Source organism: Danio rerio, chromosome 3, assembly GCF_052040795.2.
Source record: "Danio rerio strain M-AB ecotype USA chromosome 3, GRCz13ab, whole genome shotgun sequence".
Lineage (NCBI taxonomy): Eukaryota > Metazoa > Chordata > Actinopteri > Cypriniformes > Danionidae > Danio > Danio rerio.
Genome location: NC_141023.1, coordinates 28,340,370 through 28,353,841, shown reverse-complemented (window position 1 = coordinate 28,353,841; position 13,472 = coordinate 28,340,370). Strand labels below are relative to the sequence as shown.

The window sequence follows — 13,472 nt, the reverse complement described above, 5'->3', positions numbered from 1 at the left end:
CTCGTGGCGTGCTGCTGCAGTTTGATTCGGATCTTTAGAGGCTTCTTGATTCACAACTCGTTTGAATCAACGAATCAGTAGGCGCGTACCTGAAGTGATACAATATCGCGAGATGGATTCAAATGCACACGGAGCTGTCTGTTGTTCTCGCGATGTTTTGATGTCACACTGATCGTTTGTTGAAGACGAATCGATTCAACTCTCCGTCCTCCATTCCCAGAATTTCCTGTTCACGGCAGTACAAGGACGGCAGCGCGAGGTAAATAAAACAAGTATTTTTATGAAGTTATGTACATAGAAGTGTTTGTTTAGGTTTTTGTTTATATCTGATGTTTGTACCTATTTTTAACAATTACACCCTTTTCACAACACTGTTATGACGCGTTTAACGATCATCAGGATCTAAAATCCTTGAGTTTGTTATATGATTTTTTTTATAAAATAACATTTATTTGTATCTACGTATGCATTATATAATATGATTACATGTGCGAGGTGTTTCAAACAGTGTCTATGGTCATGAGTAAATTAGAAGTTATTCTCTCTTCTTGCTGGCGTTATCAGTTTCACACTATATTTTTATTTTTCTAATTGTCGAGACAACACCATCGTAAAGTTTTCATTTTATTTGAGCAAAGAAGATTGTAAAAAAAATGTGTTGTACTTTCCCATTCACTGTGCTGAAATGTAAAAAGGGTCCATAACAGTACATCAACCATATTATGTTATCTTTCACTTTATTTAGGACTAATGATGGGTTAAGACATGTACTTTAATCAAAAACTAACCTTAGGGGTAGTTAACCCAAACGTTACATTTACTTACCATTTAATGAGTGACACAGAATTTAAATATGTACACTGAACTGCAAATAATCTTTACTTCAAAGTCTATACTGCCTGCACATATACTTAAGCCTTTTCCCTCTGCGCTTTAATTATTATCACTATAAATGATCACAATCTCCCATATGATCTAATGATAGTACTTTTGTTTGATAGTAATGTATAGTGTCTGTATGGTATCTGTAAATGTTTAGTGTGTGAAATTGTTGGACAACCACTACACACACATTAAACAGGAAAATAAACATGTCTATAGCTTACTAAAAGCCTTTCTGTCTGTTTATATATTTTATATAAATGCAGAGCAGCAAGACCCATGGGATTTCATCAGCCACTCACCATCAGAGTCCTCAGTGGAAGCTGAGAAGAGCAGAAGAGGAAGCCAAGCAAGAGATGCCAGAAAAAAAGGGGGAAGGAAATAATGTGTTATTTTGCTGTTTGAGTATAGGCAGGCGCAGTGGGTAGCACAATCGCCTCACAGCAAGAAGGTCGCTGGTTCGAGCCTCGGCTGGGTCAGTTGACATTTCTGTGGCATTTGTGCATGTTCTCCCCATGTTAGCATGGGTTTCCTCCGGGTGCTCCCACAAGTCCAAAAATATGTGGTGACATTGGGTAAGGTAAAATTGTCCGTAGTGTATGTGTGTGAATGAGTATGTATGGATGTTTCCCAGTGATGGGTTGCAGCTGGGTGGCAACACGGTGGCACAGTAGGTAGTGCTGTTTCCTCACATCAAGAAGGTTTCTGCATGGAGTTCTCCCTGCGTTCGCGTGGGTTTCCTCCGGGTGCTCCGGTTTCCCTCACAGTCCAAAGACATGCGGTACAGGTGAATTGGGTAGACCAGTGGTTCTCAAACTGTGGTACGCGTACCATTAGTGGTACGCGGGCTTCCTCCTAGTGGTACGCGGAGGAACCGCTGAATAATGAAAGAAACAATTAACACTTAATCCTTTAATGCGTAATATAACATTGATGTGATCAGCATTGGCTGTTTAGTGAAGCGTACGATCACAACGCTGTGCTTAGAATGTTTATTTTAGTGCATTGTGTTATAAGCTGCTGAAAATCAGTTTCCAAAGTTTAAGAATTGATTCTGAAGCGTGATTTGACTGACATGAAAAGTAGCCAATCACAGTCGACCTTGTCTAGTTGCGTGAAACGTAAGGGCGGGACAAATGCTTTCTGTGTTGCAGAGACAGAAAAAACAACTTAAAAACAAATGTTTTGTTGGAATAATGCTTCTCGGATGTTTTTCACTGTAGATATGTTCAACAGAGTAATTAAACCGCGGACATATGTCCTGCCTTTTTGATGATCTACATACACGTTTCGCTCTCCGACAGCCAGTCTGACCTGTCACTCCTCCAAACACATTCTGAATGGCGGCGCGGGAATTGAGGTATTGCGCAATTATTCATTTCTGCAAATGCGGCGAGTGCTTTATTTTAACACGAGAGCGCATTCATGTACGCAAATCGCTAAAACAGATATGCGAGCTCTTAAATATGCTTTTTTCAAATGAACTGCAAGACCTCTCATGATCGCCTGTGTGCTCAGATTGAATACAATCGCGATCTCTCCACTATTAAAGCAAACATTATTTATCTTTGCTCCTTGACTAAATTTAGTCAAAAGTATTAAAAGTTATCAAATATTTAGAATTAGATTGATGCATGATCGATGACAATGCTAATGGTCTTCTTATTTGGCTGTGTTGTGAAGTGAAACTTACTTTTAGCAAAGGTGAAATTTTTTTTATTTCTTTACGACAAAAGAATTATGCTGGAAATGTTTCTGGATGAGGTATTTGTGTAATTTACACATTTAGCTGTATTCTGATCTGTCCTAAAGCATTACAGGTCAAAGCAATTCTTTGTTTCTTATTGTTTATTTATCAAAATTAACAATAAGGCTCTGAGGCTTAAAGCACTGTTTTGATAAATGTATTGTTGTCATATTTCAAATACCTCAAGTAAAATGAAGCCATTTGTTTTATTTTTTTACTGACAGTGTACTTGTATTTTTTTAAAGTTCTATTTTAGATTAAGATCAAGTGTAAAATAAAATCTACATGTACAGCTATTTAAGAAACAAATTTGTCATATTGTAAAGAAAAATAGTGTAAAATATGTAAATAAAAGGCCAAATTAAATCTTTTTACCATATACTTTAATTTAACCTTTCAAAGCTTGAAAATATCGTTTATAAAAATGGGCAAAAAGTGTCTCTATGGCCTTAAAGATTATGTGGTAGTTTTACCAGTGCTATTGAAAAAGATTAATTGTCATGAAAGGAAAAATCGACCATACTTCCTTTGTTAGTACAAATTCCTATACATGTAGCTTTGGATTTAAGCAATTAAACCATTCAATCAGGTTTAAAAAAAGTGATTTCATAATGAAAATCTGATTATTTTTTTTCAAAAGTAACCAACTAGTACTTTTTAAAAGAGTACTTTGTACTTTTACCTAATATTAGTATTATTTACTAACATTTTTGTTATTTTAGCAGTGTAATAGTACTTGAGAAAGATTTCACAAGCATTTAATGCAGGTTTATTATATTATTAATATATGATTCATAAATATTATTATTAAGTGTTTTTATTTGTATCTATTCATATGCAATGTTTTATGGGTTGCTGAGAATACATTTCAGGTCTTCAGTACATAGCATGTCAGTCTTGAAAAAAAAATAGGTGCTGGAAAAAGTGCTTAAAATTCCTTGATTTTCATAAGGCTGTGCCTGTATGAACCCTGTCATATGTACATTGACCATATATTTCAAGATTTGTCTGAAAGTGTAGGAATATGACATATAGCCTATATTCATAAGGTCCAAGCAACATGTCCAGCTTTTGATGAATAGGCTACTATGAATACTTTAGATTTAAGTACAGCAGTTTTCCTTTTACTTTTTATCTTTTTACTTTTTTTCATTTTTAATGAACTTTTAAAAGCATATTTTAACTAAAACTTTTTTTTTTATCTGCAAGCACAGTTAATGTTCAGACTATTTCAAATGTTTAAAGTGATTGACAATAATACATATTCTTAATAATAGGAATTAATTTGCATCATTTTTAAACTGTGCACACCTGTAGCTGCTTAATTAGGCCTACGACGCTATTTTTTAATACTGGTTAAAAAATAGCATCGTAAGGTGGTACTTGGAGAGACAATTTTTTTCTAAGGTGGTACTTGGTGAAAAAAGTTTGAGAACCACTGGGGTAGACTAAATTGTCCGTAGTGAATGCGTGTGAGTGAGTGTGTATGGATGTTTCCCAGAGATGGGTTGCAGCTGGAAGGGCATCCACTGCGTAAAACATATGCTGGATAAGATGGTGGTTTATTCCACTGTGGCGACCCCAGATTAACAAAGCCAAAGAGAAAATGAATGAGTATAGGCAATGATAGACAAGACAATGTTTGATTAATATGAAGTCTTTTAAAATGCTTATTTATTAAAATAAAGGTTACAAAGTAAAGAAGAAATATATTGTGTGTTTGTATATTTATTTCACTGCCTTCAAGATTTTACATTGTAAACTAAAGGGAACAAGGGGGGAACAAATGTTGTATTTACCCTTTAACTACAGGTAACAAGAGAGGAACAAAGCTTCACTTTAATTTACAACCCTCAAATGTGGTATTTACCCTGTAAGTACAGGTAACAAGGAGGTAACAAGAGAGGAACAAAGCTTCACTTTAATTTACAACCCTCAAATGTGGTATTTACCCTGTAAGTACAGGGAACAAGGAGGTAACAAGAGAGGAACAAAGCTTCACTTTAATTTACAACCCTCAAATGTGGTATTTACCCTGTAAGTACAGGGAACAAGGAGGTAACAAGAGAGGAACAAAGCTTCACTTTAATTTACAACCCTCAAATGTGGTATTTACCCTGTAAGTACAGGGAACAAGGAGGTAACAAGAGAGGAACAAAGCTTCACTTTAATTTACAACCCTCAAATGTGGTATTTACCCTGTAAGTACAGGGAACAAGGAGGGAACAAATACTGTATTTACCCTTTAACTACAGGGAACAAAGAGGGAAGAAGCTGAACTTTAACATACTAGTGTATACTTGAACACTAAGAACAGAGTAAACTACAGCAGCAGTTTTTATTGATTGAAGACCAAATTACTAGATTTTTCTATAAAGCATCAGCTATACATTTACTGAAATGCAACAGTTAGCCCCCCTGTGCAACAGCAGTAAAGATGCGAGCCTGTTTTAATCTGCATTGAACCCTGACGGTAGGCCTATGTCATGCAAAGTTATTTGTTGATAGTGAGTTATGGAGACATTGATGGCTTTGGTGAGATCGACGAGTAAACATAAGGTAAGTAGTGTATGGAAATATATTTTATATTGAATTGCAGATTTAAAATACATACAGTATACAATAAGGGTTCATAATTTCACAGGTTGTAAACCTTTTATTCATTAAACACCCCATATAAAACCCAAGCACTGAATAAGAGAACTAATGTACTCACGCAGGTGCATGTACAGTACATTTGCAGATAGCAATAGGTTGTCACCATCCTTGCATAATTCTTTATATGTATACAATACTTGAAGAAATGTACATCGTAAACTTAATATACTTCTTTGCGTGATGGATATCTTATTGTTACTCCCCTTTTACGCAAACATTATGGTTTGTTCTTTTGCAATTTAAAGAAAAGTACAACGTTATTTCACTGTACTTACGCGGTACCTTTTATGCTAAATATCTGGTTGTTATCCCCTTATTACCCGAGCATTACAGTTTGTTCCCTTATACTTACGTAAACGTTATTTATACTTACACTATAGGTACAGAAAAGTACACCGTTATTTCACTGTACTTACGCGGTCATTTTCGTGATGAACATCTGGTTGTTACCCCCTTTTTACCCAAGCATTACGGTTTGTTCCCTCATACCTACACATACGTTCATTATACTTACACAGTACGTACAGAAAAGTACACTGTAATTTCACTGTACTTACGCGGTACTTTGCGGGTTGTAAAAGAAAGCGTTACCCTTTTCTCTTGAAATCACCGTAAGAGCTGAGCAAACCAATACAAAAACATTAGCATTCTTAGATATTTTCACAAAATATGTATTTCTCACAGTATGTGATAACACAAACTTTATGTCTTTTCGGGGGGTTGCTGAATAAACTTGTAAACAGTCCTTTTCAGTACGAGCTCTTGTTAAACTGTTGTGAAACGTCTCTCATTTATTTTTTGCTCTCAAAAACGGATTTCTTTTCAAAATAAAAGTCCCCTATAAATAATAGAAATTAAATGATCTTTAAACGTAAAGAAATGTAAGATAACGCTTACTTAAGTCTGTTACTTCAATAAATAGCTAGAGTGCTATCTGTTAGTTTTAACTTCAGCTAATGTTTTGGAAGGGCATATATGTTATGGAAAATAGTAATAGTAATGCAACTACCCCATCATTCCTTCTTCAAGCAAATGTGTAAATATTAGATTTATTCAGCAATAGCGTTAATGGCATATTTATCTGACGTTTTCCCAGTTTGTAGAAGTCTATTAAAAGCTATTTAGTTTCTTATGACTATACACTAGCAGTGGAATTTACTGCGATGTGACGGGGCACCACCTGAAATCTTGCCTAGGGGGATAAATTTCTTGGGGCTGGGCCTGTGACTGAATCAGATTCATTTGTTTTGAACTGTCACGTGTCTACATCAGTAGCGTGCGGCACTCATGACAGCAGCCACAAAGTGTTTGCTAAATGGAAAAGTTTTTAAAACTAAAGGTATTGCAGACTTGTGATACGTCTTCAGATCAAACCAAACCAAACACAGAAATATGATCAGTCTAAAAACGACACCTGAAAACAAAACATTCTGAATATGTCAACAAAGGCTGATCATATTCTCTTCTGAAAAAAAAGAGTATCTTTGTCAACAAAAAATGTTCACAGTAACAGCCAGCATCCCACAAAAAGCACTTCAAGCCTCATTTTGTGCATATCAAATCACAAAATTCAAAAAGCCACACACCATATATTTTTGACTGCTATTTGAATGGATAATTTTTTTTTTTACCCATTTTCCATATTAAAATATTATGGTGGGTCTTGAGATTGAATTACTTGCCTAGGTGGGTCCTGGAATAAAAAAGTTTGGGAATCTGTCTAGTTAACCTAATTAACCTAGTTAAGCCTTTAAATGTCACTTTTAGCTGTATAAAAGTGTCTTGAAAAAAATCTAGCAAAGTATTATTTACTGTCATCATAGCGAAGATAAAATAAATCAGTTATTAGAAATGAATTATTAAAATATTTACTGAGAAATTGACAGATATTAATTTTAAAAATGGGGTGTCGTGAATTATGCTAAGCACGTTTATTATATTTAAAATAATTAAAAACCTGCAGTTAAAATGCTAAAAACCAAGTGTTTTGAAGGTTAGTAGCAAAGTATACTGTGCGTTCCTGGTTTTAAATATGATTAAGACCACATGATTTTGGATAAACTACTGTTGCGATGAATTAAATTGATGGTTGTAATTTGTAAATTTTGACAGTTTGACAGGTTTGAAAAAAAAAAAACGGGACAAATTTAATGTATGTAAAGAAACACTGAAATGCGTGAAATATATCTGACCATTCAAGCACTCAAATGTAACAGATGAGGAAGTTAGGATTGTGTTTCATCGATTTGAGACAAGCAGAAAAATCTGAATAAATATTTCATAGCCCATGTAAAAGTGACCAGTGACTGTAAAGTGTCTTTCTAAAATGCATTTAAAAATCAAGGAATTGAGAAGCACCCTGTGTTAAGTTCTAACCTCCACAGACGCACACAATACTGAACAGTTGAAAGAATGTAAGAGACCCAAACTTTAAACAAGCAGTATACTTTGCCCTCAATTTATGTGAATTGATGCCTTTTTTTGCCTGATGCTTAAGAATATAACTTTAATTTTGCTTCGTTTAAATTCTCTCAGATCTGAGAATTGCAGTTGTGCATTTTAAAAATGAAGATAAGCTAAATAAATATTTATATCAAGACTATATTCTTATCTGCTGTGCACAAATTTATGCACCAACTATTTAAACAATTTTATTAAAGGTATAGGTTATTTAAAACAAAGAGATTATTAGGTTCAGTGTCATTAAGCAAATGAATCAAGCACCATTACTGTTTTTTTTAAGAAGGTCTAATCAAATAGACTACTGTACATGTAGCCTACTTTGCTGTTAAATGCAAATTTTTAAGCATGTCAAAGTGTGCAGGAAGCAACATGCTCAGCTGAGGAACCCAATGCCTCTAAAACGACAGCAAGTGGGGGTGAAGCGAAAAGAACCTGAGGTCTTTCCAGCATTATCATGTAGGAACTCCCTCCCTCTCATCCCTCATCCTCTTTCTCGCTTTCTCTTTTACTCTCTTGGCCATTTGAGTGAGAAGGAAAGCCACAGGAATGGATGGGGAGAGAGAGAGAGACAGAGAGAGAGAGAGAGAGAGAGAGAGAGAGAGAGAGAGAGAGAGAGAGAATTTCATCTCATCGTCAAAGAGTTTTGTCTGCAAGTAGTTCTCAACCAGAGCTCCTCTCAACGCGAGCTCTCCCGGCTAAACGCAGATTGCGAGGCCTCAAACGGAGCAGTGGTCGTAATGTCGAGCGGAAAAAAAAGAAAAAGACAGCTGTGAAACATAACCAGCTTTGTCTTTTTGTAGGAAACATGCTTTAGATCTTTTTGGGGTAAGCGGTTTTTGAGTTATTGCCCATCACTGTTTATAACTGAGCTATTGTCTATCACTGAATGTGTCAGGAATATCGAAAACAAAACCAACTAAACCTCGCTCATTTCTGGCACCCCCTGAATGTACAGCGCCCCTTGCATATGCCTATACTGCCTATGCCACGGGTCAGCGCTGCTCAGTCATTCAATGAATGCTGATTCAGATTGTTTGAGTTCATGTGTTTTAACCTTAATAATTCATTTGAAAAACAGAATCATCTCTAAAGAGTCATTATCGTACTGGTTTTGATTCACCGCAACGTAAATATAGCTGCAGCTATGTAACGTTGCGCGACCCACCTTTGTTCACTGTGCGACCCACTAGTGGGTCCCAACCCACAATTTAAAAACCCATGGGTTAGAGTAATTAGACAAGTTATTGTATAACAATGGTTTGTTCTGTAGACTATCGGGGGAAAAAATATAGCTGAAAGGGGCAAATATTTTGTCCTTAAAATGACTTTTATATAGTTTTATATACAACACAAAATAAATATGAAAAAAAAGATGACAAACATTAAACAGAGATGCAGTTATTCAAGAAATCTGGATGTTGAGATGTACGTACAGATTTGATATAAATATACAGGTTATAAGGTGATGTGTACAAATGTGAATGTAGAAAATATTGCTGTGTATATTGATATAAGGTGCTTTGTTCAAGTGCGTATGAGAAAGTATTGCACATATTTATTGTAAAGTTGGGGGATATTTAACTGTAAATGAGGTAGATGGCCTGAGGAAAGAAACTGTTCCTGTGTCTTTCCTTAACGGAGAGAAGATTTTTTCAACACATTTCTTAACATAATAGTTTTAATAACTCATTTCTAATAACTGATTTATTTTATCTTCGCTATGATGAAAGTAATTAATATTTTACTTGATATTTTTCAAGACACTTCTATACAGCTTAAAGTGACATTTAAAGGCATGTGTGTGTGTGTTACACACAGTAATCAACAAGTAGATCTAAAATGTTTTCAAATTTTTCTTAAGACAAGAATGGATGTATTTTCAAAAGTTTTAGAACAAATTTGAGTTCTTCCAGACATAGTCATAGGTACAGGGGTGTCCCAGATATGAAACTCCTTCACTCTTCTGATGGCTCTCTCAACAAGAACTTGCAGGAGTGCTATGGCTTGTGTCTTCTCAGAATCTTCTTTGTTGAACTGAGCTGCTGTTTTAAACGGTGGTATGATGAGTTTGGCCCCTAGCTGGCTCCACCATGTTCTTCCTGTCATATTTACAGCTGAGAAACAGGTAAAAACTCAAATATAGTTGTCGACGCTTATTGCTCTACACACACAGTAGTCAACATTTGAATTGAATCACAACCTTTCATCAAAGTTGTCTTAAAACTACACACACACACATTTAAATGTCTTTTTAAATGCCTTTAAACGTCAATTTAAGCTGTATAGAAGTGTCTTGAAAAATGACTAGTAAAAAATATTATTTACTGTCATGACAAAGATCAAACAAATCAGTTATTAGAGATAAGTTATAAAAACTATTGCATTTAGAAATGTGTTGAAAAAAATCTCTGTTAAACAAGCTGTTTTAAGTCAGTTTAACATAATATAAGTTCTATGGACTCATAAGGTTAATTTGATTCAGCTTAAAAATTTAAGCCAACCAGAATTTTTATATGATAATGCAAAATTGAAACTTGAACAAAGTCAAACGTGCACGGGGGCTGCAACAACCCATAGGGACAGTTGCAACATTGATTAAAATGTAACAATAAGAAGAATCTAAAACATCAGGGGTCCGTTCTTCATACCTCGCTTAAATGATCTAAGATGATTTGGCAGATCCTGGATCTTTTCATCTCGATAACTGATCTTTTGCTAATTTGGTTCTTCAAACAAGTTCGCGAATCAGATTAGAATGTGTGGATGAACTGATCTGAGATCGCTGCGTGTGTTGTGAAGGACAGATCTATCAATCCTCGAAATCATGATCAGCAATGCAACGATTGGCTGACGGCACAGCAGCATAATGACATCATCTGGTTAATATTCAATTATCCATGTGAGCAAAATTACATCAAATTAGCAGTAAACCGTTTGTTAAATATGCCACGCAATAACCTTCCACATTTGTTGTAAGCTGCAGGCTTTACACTTTCATGTGTCAAGAGTATTCATCATGTATTTCAATGCATATCAGTGTATTTAGTTGGTACATTCAGTATTTTCTTTGCATGAACTGACCCGATCTAATCCTGTTTATATGAATTGAGCCTGCTGCCGAGCAGGTTTGATCTACCAGAACTGTTGCTATGACAACAACTCTCGGATCAGCTTTGATGAACGAAACGATCCTGGATCGTGTCAAATCGTCAACATCCAAATCCAGCTAACTGAGTAATCCACGTACGAATAACGGACCCCAGGTTGTATTTTTTGTAACAATTGTAACAAAATACAGACTATTAAAAGAACAAGCAACAGTCAATTATCAGGCCTAAAAAACTGAACAAAACCTTTTTTTACTGAAAATAGACTGAACCTTTACCAAACTACTTCTTTGAATCTTTAAAATTAATTAGTTAATCATTCTTTCAAATTAAATTACTATAAAACTGTGATAAAATAAACATTGTACATTGTTAATATAAATGATATAATAATATATATATATTTTTACTAGTGGGTCACACAGTGAACAAAGGTGGGTCGCGCAACGTCACATAGCTGCAGCTATATTTAAGTTGCGGTGAATCAAACCAGTATGATAATGACTCTTTAGAGACGATTCTGTTTTTCAAATGAATCATTTAGGTTAAAACACATGAACTCAAACAATCTGAATCAGCATTCATTGAATGACTGAGCAGCGCCGGCCCGTGGCATAGGCAGTATAGGCAAATGCTAGGGGCGCTGTACATTCAGGGGGTGCCAGAAATGAGCGCGGTTAAGTTGGTTTTATTTTCAATATTCCTGACACAATTAGTGATAGACGGCAATAACTCAAAAACCTCTCCCCATAAAAAGATCTAAAGTGTGTTTCCTACAAAAAGACAAAGCTGGTTATGTTTCACAGCTGTCTTTTTCGCTTGACATTACGACCACTGCTCCGTTTGAGGCCTCGCAATCTGCTTTTAGCCAGGAGAGCTCGTGCTGAGCGGAGCTCTGGTTGAGAACTACTTGCAGACAAAACTCTGTCGATGAGATGAAATTCTCTCTTTCTCTCTCTCTCTGTCTCTCCATATCCATCCATTCGTGTGACTTCCCTTCTCACTCAAGTGGCCAAGGGAGTAAAAGAGAGAGCGAGAAAGAGGATGAGGGATGAGAGGGAGGGAGTTCCTACATGATAATGCTGGAAAGACCCCCACCGGCATTGCATTCCTCAGCTGAGCATGTCGCTTCATGAACACTTTTGACATGCTTAAAAATTTGCATATAACAGCAAAGTGGGCTACCTGTGCACAGGCCCGGCCCTAACTAATTTGGCACCCTAGGCTAGATTTCATGTGGCGCCCCGTCACATCACAGTAAATTCCACTGCTAGTGTCTAGAAATTAAATCGACTACTACAAACTGGGAAAATGTCAGATAAACATGCCATTAACGTTATTGCTGAATAGATCTAATATTTACACATTTGCTTGAGGGAGGAATGATGGGGTAGTTGCATTACTATTACTATTTTCCATAACATCTATGCCCTTCCATAACATTAGCTGACATTAAAACTAACAGATAGCACTCTAGCTATTTATTGATTAGCAATCTGTCAACATTGGGATGTAGAAAATATGGGACAACAAATAGCTTCAAATGATAGAATACATAGCAAACATTAGAAAATACTGACAATAAAATAAAAGGTTTAGACTATTAAAATCAATGGCGAATGAAGATCAGCAAATTAATCTCTCATTGTGTTTTGTTTGATAACTAAGGTGTTAATGTAAGAATGCACAGATCTATAATGAAGCATTCGACTACTGTAATAATTGTTTGTGCTCATTTAAGTGAAAATTAGTTGTGTTTAAAATAAAACATGCAGGAGCAAAATACAAACGGAAAAAAAAAGAAGCACTTTTCCGATGACCCCTTACTGTGTGCTCCGCTCAGCGCGAGCTCTCCGGGCTGAACGCAGATTGCGAGGCCTCAAACGGAGCAATTGTTGTAATGTCAAGCAAAAAAAGAGAAAAAGGCAGCTGTGAAACATAACCAGCTTAGTCTTTTTGTAGGAAACACACTTTAGATCTTTTTAGGGGGAGAGGTTTTTGAGTTATTGCCATCTATTTGTGTCAGGAATATCGAAAAAAAAACACAACTTAACCGCGCTCATTTCTGGCGCCCCCCTGGAAGTACAGCACCCTTAGCATTTGCCTATACTGCCTATGCCAGGGACCGGTTCTGCCGGTGCAGTAGTCTATTTGATTAGACCTTCGTAAAATTCGTATTTATTTAGCTTATCTTAATTTTAAAACTGCACAATAGCAATTTATTATTGGGGGGTTGTTATACAGCCCCTGATGTATTGTCAAGAGCCCCTGATCTTTTGAAATGTATTGCACTTATAAAAAATGTTTTATAACATTTATTTTGTCATCTAACTAACGTTACTGAAAATTACCTCATGCATCACGAACATTCCGCGTTTGTGTTGGGTAATTAAATTGTCAGCTGCTCAGCAGTACCTGTTTCTATTGGCAGGTGGAACTGTTATCACATGGTTTTAAAAAAAATTACGCCACTGCACTTCATTCATTCATTCATTATTTTAAGGTGCTGAAGTTGATGAGGTAATAATACAACTCTTTCGCGAAAATAGAATATTGAGAAAATAGAATATTTTTTCAACACATTTATAAACATAATGGTTTTAAAAACTCATTTT

The 13,472-nt window shown here is 35.7% G+C and overlaps 1 long non-coding RNA gene across 1 annotated transcript; it reads left to right on the top strand.

The window, feature by feature from the left end:
* Positions 1 to 212: 212 nt before the first annotated feature.
* LOC141381209 (uncharacterized) lies at positions 213 to 4,337 on the top strand. Its single transcript, XR_015480886.1, has 2 exons — positions 213 to 259; positions 1,149 to 4,337. It is a non-coding gene; the product is annotated as an uncharacterized LOC141381209 (long non-coding RNA).
* The last annotated feature ends 9,135 nt before the right edge of the window (positions 4,338 to 13,472 follow it).